General features: G+C 41.1%; 1 long non-coding RNA gene across 1 annotated transcript; it reads right to left on the minus strand.

The window, feature by feature from the left end:
- Nucleotides 1–724: 724 nt before the first annotated feature.
- Nucleotides 725–1,745, minus strand: LOC117594701. Its single transcript, XR_004575915.1, has 3 exons — nucleotides 1,671–1,745; nucleotides 1,220–1,360; nucleotides 725–820 (listed from the first exon to the last, which is right to left on the minus strand). It is a non-coding gene; the product is annotated as an uncharacterized LOC117594701 (long non-coding RNA).
- Nucleotides 1,746–10,206: the final 8,461 nt, after the last annotated feature.

Genomic DNA, 10,206 nt, shown 5'->3' on the forward strand with positions numbered 1-10,206 from the left:
TATTAAATAAACACAGGCAATACAAAAGACATCTGCTGTGTTCAAAAGGTCAGACTAGACTGATCGATGATACTGCAGCGGGAAGCGACTCTGTACAGTGGCTGTTAGACTGGATTTGATGTTATATAGGATGAAAACTATGTACGCAACAAAATGTTTACACAATGGCCCAGCTTCAAAGATTAATCGTAGTCCTGGCCTAAAAATACCTTTGGGCTAGATTATTTGCAAACCAGGCCCAAAATGCTGAAGCAGCTTGGTGGATTCAGGGTGACTGAGGAAGATTTGTGTGTTTTATCATGAGCTGAGATGCTGCTCTTTCCCCTTTCACAGTAAAATTAGACAAATGAAGATTTAGACAAATCACCAGGAAAGTCTGTTCCTTCCCTATATTCTTCTTCGCATCCCATCATCTATTATCTCCCACTCTTTTCTTTCCAAATTTGTGTTTGAAGTTTCGGTCACTTAGCATACATGCTAATCCAGAGAGTTTTATCATTAGGGCACTCATTTTAAGACAGCTACTGTAGGTGGGACAACCACTCAACCCAGAGTAACTAAGTACATTATGCTCATCTCTGTTATTGTGGAACCAGACATTTGCGAGCTGTTGTCTTCGATCAGCCAGGGAGTTTTGATCCCAGCCCACAACACATTCCAACACGAACAGCTCTCCCCTTTGGAATTTACTTCGATACTCACAAAAACATTAGTGTCATGTTAACCATAAGATTCATGGCTTTGCTGCATGCTGAGAGATACAAGAGATGATCTGCATTCTCAGCAGGTCAGAAAAGCGTCTTGACTTGTGTACAAATATCTGAAATGACAGTTTTACAACATAATTGAGACTTACTACTAGAATATTATTTGACATTGAAAAAAGAACTGTGTTTCAGAGTTTTTCACTTCACTACAGTCAACCTCCATAAGGATGTTAAAGTATTTAGAGTATTTCTTTTGTATCACTGACAAGTAGCAATTTGATTCTCCTCTCTGGAGGACAGCTTCTCCTAAAACAAACAATACATAAATTAACCTTTCGAGTTGTGCAGTAATCTAAAGCACTATTCATAGTGTCGACATGGTGTCACAGCCAGCGGTGACCTGAAGGCTCCAATGGGCAGTTCATATTGGCCTCAGATCGCCCTGGAATACTGGACATGGGGACTAGCTCATCACATAGGTGGGGCACCTGCAGGCAAATCGTGGTCATTACCTGGAGTGTTCTCCCAGCTCAACTTTGTTGAACACGGACTGGGGAAAGAAGCAGAATGACTTGAAGGGTTATGTCTTACAGGACATGTCCCAGTCTTCGACACTCTAGAAGCCATTGGGTGATGAGACAAGATGGCAACTACTAATTAGATCACAAGAAATTGGAAAAAAGAGGGGCACAATAAAAATTCTGAAAACACAAACTGATGACAGGTACTGTATCCAAGGAACCGGTCAGAAACATGAAAAGTGTGAGAAATATTAAACTAGCTCCACCACGAAGCTTTTGTAAAGATCATTTTATAGAGTAGGCCTAGACCACTTCAGGCAATAATGGACGGCCTCAGCACCTAGGCAATCAACTGGGGACTATTACTACAGCCTCAAATCCTGCTCTCAATATCCCCAATGCCCACAAATTATTCTTTAACATCTCTGAGCCACTGACTCACCAGCCAAACCCTCCTTTCCCCATCCTCCTCCGAATGGAAAGCGATGCGTTAGACTCCCTCGCACGGCGCTGTCCCCCTTGCCTTCTGGCTCTTCTGATGGTGCTGCCCTGGGCATAGGCGTTCGGCTGCCTGGTGACTGATGCCAACATTCCAGGCAGGCGGGTGTTTTGTCGGGGGGATTTCCTAAAGCCTTTCATGCCAGTACGGAACATGTGATCCAATATTACTGCTGCTTGGCCACTGCAGTCACTACCAGTGACCAGTGGGAAGGACAAAGGGAATCATGAGAAAGGGTCTGAATACTTACGTATATGATATATTTTATTGTTAAATTTAGAAAAACGATTTTTGCATTTGTCGTCATGGGTATTTTGTTCAGATTGATAACAATATATACATATATATTTAATAAATTATAAATGAATACAATAACACAACAAAATGTGGAGAAAGTGAAGGGGTCTTAAAACTTTCTGAAGGCACTGTATTTGTGGGCTGAAAGGAGAAAGATATGCATATTGTGGTGCAGTGTGCTAATGCCCTTTGGTGAAAAGAAGATAACAGGGTTCAATATTTTAATGAATGAAAATTGCATGACAAAAATGCTTGTCTAACATGTCCCAAAACAAACCTCTTAGCTGCTGCTCTTCCAAGTTCCCTTGACAAGCTTGTTTGTGAGAGTCTTAAAAGGCTCATGAATAAAGATGCAGCTGGTAGGATCATTGTAATACTTCAATTACATTGCATTTGTAAAACCAGACCCTAGTCTTCCAATACCCCTCCACATTATTCATACCATCAACAGCCAGTAAATGAGCGATAGCATCTGATTCTGAAACTAGTATTGGATGCATTCTTGGCAAATTCCTTGTTATAAAACGTCTGATGGCCACATTTCTGCCCTATTAAGGTGTGAGGGATAGCATCTCGGGTGATTTATCTTAAATGTAATGGAACATTCTGAGTGGCAAGAGAAGAATATGAAGTAGAAGACTTCATTTACAAGGCTGTAGAATGCTGAGGATCAGGACTCCTTTTGGACCTGGCTCCACAGTCAATATACCCCAGTCTGGATAACAAGTTCAGCTATCAAGCTATCAAGCAACTACATTAAGCAACACTTGTAGATGTCATTCTCAACCCAGGACATAGGGGCTTTGAGATAAGTGTGATGGTTTTTAGTTAAGCTCTGCGTCGTTGACCACACAAGGGCCTCATTAGGAAATTAGATCATGTTTAAAACAGTCTACATCAACTCCGCAATGCAGTGCAGCCATGTGTCCGGCCTTCATCTTGGCTGGGAATGAGACATGGTTAGAATCTATCCAAGAGGACAGGAAGACCGCTCTTTAAACGGCTGGCTGCTACTCAGGTCAGGCTGAGTTTAGAGTGAGATTTGCTGCAGGGACCTTGGCAAACCCCCTCGAGTCAAATGCTTTGCCACAGAGGGAGTGTGTCACGTCATCACGTTCTGTATTTACACAGAACTATGCAAAAGTGGCACACCGATGTTGAACGTGATGATGTCACACACATTCTCTGAGACACAATACAGTTTGACAAAGAAACACTAACTACCCAAATAAATGGCTTTAGTTTGAATTTTGCACAGTATCAGTCCAATTTTCGGACACAGTTACCCATTCCAGTGAACGTGTAGGTGTCCAAAGGTTTGGTTGGTACTGGGTATTTAACATATTATACTTTTTTTTTTTTATCTCAACACGGGTTTAAACTGGAGACTTTCAGGAACACTCAACTGTCATTGATTTTTCACAATGATGAATTAAAGTATATTTTATGATATGCTAAAAACCATTGCTGTAACAATGGAGAAAGGTGCTGATGTGGAGGACAAATTAGGATTATAAGTAGATCTCAAACAAAACATTACACTTACATTAACATTAATTTCTCTTTTTTAATTTGTTTCACCATAAATCTTGAATGAAGGTATTAAACCTTAGAGCGAGGACTAATTTAGAGTATTTGAAGGGTAGGAATCTATTTGAGGCAGTGTAAAGGACTCTGGGGTGATGTAAAATATTGCATGAGGACATGTCCCTAAGAACAATGTCTATTTCCTATATTCTTTAAAAAAAATTAGATGACAAATATGTTTCACCATACAAAGATTACAGCTCACTGCCAGACATTTGTAATGGTTTGTTTGTATTATTGACCTCTATGGCATTTTGGAGGCGGTGGGTGTTGGAGGGTGTAGCACAGAATGGAATGTGCTTCGCTTGGTGGCGTATGCTGATTGGGCACAGATAGTAGGGACACCAACAGTTCCTTTTACTCTTGCTCCACTTGCATGTCTCTCGCTTTCACACACCCAGGCACACACGCATGCACGTATACAATACGCTGTGTCCCATCTTTTCTCTCCCTTTCTCTATTCTGTCACCTGGTTTGCATTGGGTTGGGGTCAGAGCACAGATGCCATTTAAATGGCCTTAAGAAAGCCTGATTAGCAGTGGACAAAAAAAGGGGGCTAGAGAACATTTGGACCCTGTTGATAAAACGAGGAGAAATCCTGGGCTGCATTCATGCATACGTTTCCAAGCCTTCACATTCAGTTCACTATGGCCCACAAAGATCTATTTTAAATGGTACCGTTTTCCATATGGAATAACTAATGCTCTGTTGTTCTAGGAACACATCCACACTCACCTCTCAGCTGGTCTCGTGTCAGTGTGCATTTAGTTCTACATTTAAAGAATCAGTCTGTCTAAGGATTAGGGGAATGTATGACTGACTACTGTTCATTTTGTTTAGCAATGCCGGAAAAATCCAAAACTGACCTGGAGGTAAATAAAGACTGACACACGGCTAGGGACAGGACTACAGAGCTGATATTTGCCTCCTGCACTAAGGAGGGAGACATTTCCTGTAATGATTCTCAGAGCACAGGGCAGATTTCTACAAATAGACTCCTTTGAGACAGGATATTGATGGGTGTGTGGAAAATATTGGGATCTAATCCTCTGCCATCAAAGTGTGAGAGAGAGTGAAAGGAGAGCCCTACATGAAAGGGTCTGGTTGTCCTATCATCGTCATCAGCTCTCTCGCAATGCCCCTTCTAAAATGCCTTGTTTATCTGTTTGTTTCTTGGCTCATGTTTTGATGCTGATAGCTGGGTTTGCTTGTGGCTGTTTTTATTATGTGTCTCTCTCTATTGACATGCATGATGGTTTTGAATGGAGTGTTTGGATAGGAATGTATGAAGAAGAAGAAACATGAATATATCTGGTGTAAGTTTCTTATATTCTCTACTCTTGGAGTGGCACTGATCTTTTTCTTAACCCACACCAGATACATATGCATTACTGATGGTAAGTAGGCATTGGTGGGTTAAACTTGGTCTAGAACTACAACCCCATTTCCAAAATAACGTGTGACGCTGTGTAAAATGGAAATAAAAACAAAATGCAATGATGTGCAAATCGTTTAAACCCTATATTCAATAGAAAATATTACAAAGATGTTTAAACTGAATTTCTTTACTGTTCCTTGAAACATATATGCCCACTTTAAATTTGATGCATAAAAAAACTGGAAAAATTGTGTAATACAAAAAAAGAATCTGGTGGAATATCTCAACTAATTAGGTTAATTGGCAACATGTCATTAACATGATTGGGTATAAAAATATCATTCCAGAGAGGATGAGTCTGTCAGAAGTGAAGATGGGGAGGAGTTCACCACTCTGTGAAAGACTTTGCAGTCAAATAGTGCAACAATTTAAGAATAACATTTCTCAATGTAAAATTGCAAAGAGTTTGGGGATCTCATCATCTACAGAACATAAAATCATTAAAAGATTCAGAGAATCGAGAGAAATCACTGTACACAAAGGACAAGGACGAAAACCAATATTGGATGTTTGTGATCTTCAGGCCTTCAGGAGGCACTGCATTAAAAACAGACACGATTCTGTAGTGGAAATCATTGGGCTCAGGAACACTTCTGTTGTCCATTGTCTGTGAACACAGTACGTTGCTGTTTCTACAAATGCAAGTTAAAACTCTACCATGCAATGAAGAAACCAGATATAAACAAGATCTAGACACGCTGCTGCCTTCTCTGGGCTCAAGCTCATTTAAGATGGACCAAGGCAAAGTGGGAAACCGCATCCTCTGGACTAAAGAGGAGAGCGACTTATCAGCACAAAGTTCAAAAGCCAACATCTGTGATGGTATGGGGGTGCATTAGTGCACATGGCATGGATGAATTGCACATCTGTGAAAGCACCATAAATACTGAACTATATACTGCTCCTTAAAAAATTAAGAGACCTCTGCACCTTTTTCTTTCCTTTCCCAAAATGTCAAAAAAGAAGGTTTTGAGTGAGGAATAGAAGGGTTAAAATTAAGAGACCAATGCAAATTGAACGCTTCTGTTCCTCACTCAAAACTTTCCTTTTCAACTTTTTTTACGGAACTGTATATTGTTTAGTATGTTCAGTTCCAAAAACAATAACATTTAATATGTTGACATATATTTTGTCTTCAATTAAATATAGGGATTAAATAATTTGCACATCATTGCATTCAGTTTTTATATGCACTTTAAGTAGTGTCTCAACATTATTGGAAAATGGGTTGTAATTACTGTATAACTGTATTAAAACTGTATTACTGTATAACTGTATTACTGTATAACTGTAATTACAAAAAAAATTGCATATTTGTTATGAGCAAAGAGAGATCAGATTGACAAGATGTTTTCTTGTAAAAAAGGGAAGTGTTACTACCAATGTCACTTTACTTTTTGTGACCAACCAGTGTTAAGCTTCAGCGTACTGTGAAGTACAAAAGTTTAAATCGATAACTTACTATTTAAAATGTACCTCTGTTACGAATGAATTTTTTTACATCAGTGTTACATCAGTGTTGCATCAGTGTTACATCAGTGTTGCATCAGTGTTACATCAGTGTTGCATCAGTGTTGCATCAGTGTTGCATCAGTGTTACATCAGTGTTGCATCAGTGTTGCCTGCCCCTAACAGCAATAGCATCAGCATTTAAGGCAAGCAATGTTGAGAAGTTATGTTAATTAAAGTTTTGTGCAGATTGGCCATTCAGTCGCTGAGTGTAATTTGTTTCAAGTATTTTAACAAAATTCCGGTGTGTTTGTGTGTGAGGGGGACGGCGTTACTGCTTGGGTCATGGACCTTCTCACAGGGCTCTTGAATATCTGAAGTGCATTCTTACTTTGAGAAGTGGCCAGGCTACTTCTGGCTGTGCCGGCTGAAGATTATGAAAGTACATGTCTATTCAGGCTGCATCAATATTCTTCAGATGACCAGCATGTAAATAAATAGAGTTGGAGTGTGTCCAGATTCTTTAGATAGAATCCAGATCAGCTACACAACCAGGTGGCCAAGGACAGGGATGGCCAGTGTGTATGCGTATCAAAGTCATTTGCCTTAATTATTTCTTATTAATAACAAAAGAGAAATGACTCAGAAAAACACCCTTTTAAAATCAGGACTTCAGAAGACAGGATGGGCCTCATAACTCAACTTCTGCGCTTCCTCCAACATATGCCTGAGCAATGTCTTTCCTTGAAAGGCACATATGGCTAATGAGCATCCATGCTGCAGCTCCCCTGCACCCTAGACCTCCCCTACAGCCCCCACCCCCACCGGGCAAACACAGAGGATAAGTCCAACCAAATCCACCGGCTGTCTTCAAATGAAAACACTCCGCAGGGAAGAAAACCTAGCCAGATCATTCAAAAGGTACTGTAGGAAAATTAACCATGTCCTTCTTGTGTCTACCTACCTCCTGAAAGACGGTTGTTTTCATTCTGTCCACTCAACACTAGGAGAGCAAGACAAATGTGCCTATTAGGATGAGCTACGCTGATTTGTATGTTCAGTCATGAAATCCCTTTGGTTCGACTGAAATAAGTGGATAGACCTGCTAAATAACATGCAATCCTTCCAAGTTTAGTAGGCGAGCAAGATGACTTCTCGCAGAGATATGTAGCTCCACTCTTGCAAAACCTGAACAACACCCCATACACAAACACTTAACTTCACAAACTATCTAACCCAGACACTGGAACAAGACCTAACCCCAAGGCACAGTAATATCTGGTCCCACGAGACTGCGATGCTGAAGAGAGATATGACATCCATCTCTTTCTTGTTCTTTCCTTTTTAAAGATTGTTGTTTATTTTGTTTTCCCACATGCAACAGTTATTTCCTTTCCTTCCCATGTGATGGCCTCTGCTATCTTGTTCTCTCTCATTCCTGTGTGCTCTACCTCTAATACTCTACTGACTGTGCACTTTCCTTTCTCCACCAGTTGTGGGTTGGGAGTGCAGCTATGCCCTGCTGCTCTGCCTCCTGCCTTTATGTACATACATCATTTCCTGTGGACCCCTCTGCCCTTTCTCTGTCTGACAGCGACGCTAATCCCCCTGGCTTCATAACCCGTCCAAAACACTAACTCCCCATGCCAGGTATCTACATCGCTCTCCTGCTACAAATCACCACTGCACAACACCCTGCCCAGGCATCATTCTCTGCCCCCGCAAAACTAGGAGAGCAGGACAAAAGTACCTATTAGGATGTGACTCTGGTTTGTGGATAGACCTGCTAAATAACATGGAATCCTTCCAAATTTAGACGAGCAAGACATTACTTATTCCCAGAGATATGTAACTCCTCTATCGCAGACCGTACAACACCCCATACACAAACACTTAACTAGACAAACTATATAACCCAGACACTGGAACAAGACCTAACCCCAAAGCACAGTAATATATGGTCTCACGAGACTGCAATGCTGAAGAGAGATAACTCCCTTTTTAAACCAGAGTGATTTGATACACAGATAACAATTATTTACAAACAATACAACCCAATAGAAAGAGGTCTGATAGACTCATGAACTCAATTGGCTAATCTATATTGATATGTTAAAGCCAGAGTGGCTCTCTCTCAGGAAGATAGCGTTTTCCCAGGGAAGCCGGGTGTGGTACAGTGCCTGATTTACTACCACCCTAATGCAGAACAGAGCTTAGAGATAGACTCCAGGGTGCCTGAACAACCTCTCTCTATCTCCTCATCCTCTGAACCCCAGCCCTCTATCTCCTCATCCTCTGAACCCCAGCCCTCTATCTCCTCATCCTCTGAACCCCAGCCCTCTATCTCCTCATCCTCTGAACCCCAGCCCTCTATCTCCTCATCCTCTGAACCCCAGCCCTTTATCTCCTCATCCTCTGAACCCCAGCCCTCTATCTCCTCATCTGCTGAACCCCAGCCCTCTATCTCCTCATCCTCTGAACCCCAGCCCTCTATCTCCTCATCTTCTGAAACCCGGCCTCTATCTCCTCATCCTCTAATAACCCAGCCTTTCCTAAGCATTTGTTTGTGCCAAGGACCGGCAAAGTATAACACTCTTTCTCTGAGAACCCCTGGCTTAAAAAAATTATTACTTGTTTTATTAAAAGTGTGAATCAACATTTCAAATAATATTTTTAGTATCATACCACATTATACCTTTTCCCCTGAGAGTCATAATAACATGATCATAATCAATTACATTCTTTTTTGGGGGGCTCATTGAGGGTATTGGAAAACAATCATGTATTGAGGGTATTGGAAACTTTGCATCTGGCCTTATCTGACTAAATACTCTCGAATAACATTCCACATGTAAAATCAGGCCAACCCAATTAAAATCATCCGAACAACGGCCTGTGGGCCCGTGGTGTATAGTCAGCAAAATGCATTCAAATGATTTAGGGAGTTTTAGAAAAATTCAAAATTTGTCAGTTGCTTTCAATTGGCATTTAGCGACACAGTCCCTTTCAATGTGTCATACTCAGCTTGGGAAGCAGAAAGCCCATAATCGTAGGGGTATATGAAGCTTACTGCTCTAACTCTGGGTCCTCTCCCTGGGTGGTGGTAGAGAGAACACTGACAAGGTTCTGTTTCCACCCACCGGTCAGTTCCTCTACTGTAAAGCACTGGGCTTCTGTGTAAAATGGACGCTGACACACCATTCTGGGGTAGCTGTATCATTTCCTTCACTGAAAACAGGATGTTGAACCTCTGAACACGGCTGACAGACGGCAAGGTCAAAGAGATGTGTTTGTTTGCATGTGAAATATAACGATGAATTATTGAAGCATCAAAATTTCAGTGTAAACGTCTCTGTCCTTATTTCTAATAACATCCACATTAATGTACACAGAGAGGTTCAACGGAGGCTTTGATGCAGACTGTGCTGTAAACAATTATACCGGCAATTATAACCATATTTCATTTCACACACACAAGTTGTTTATGCTGGATACTGCTGGAGTCACACATCAAGCCATGCAATCTCCCTTGTCTCTTCATCCATCTGCTGTGACAGCTAGACTCAGCAGAGCACAGAGATGAACCAAATATTTAGGTACTCTCCTTATTGTTCCTCATGGTGGCCTCCACTTACTGTACTCCACTCTGACAAGCAGGAGCAAATAGGGTCATTTAAGGAATCCTTAACACGCTATTTGGGAAGAGAT

The sequence above is a fragment of the Esox lucius genome, chromosome 7 (genome assembly GCF_011004845.1).
Source record: "Esox lucius isolate fEsoLuc1 chromosome 7, fEsoLuc1.pri, whole genome shotgun sequence".
In the NCBI taxonomy this organism is placed as follows: domain Eukaryota; kingdom Metazoa; phylum Chordata; class Actinopteri; order Esociformes; family Esocidae; genus Esox; species Esox lucius.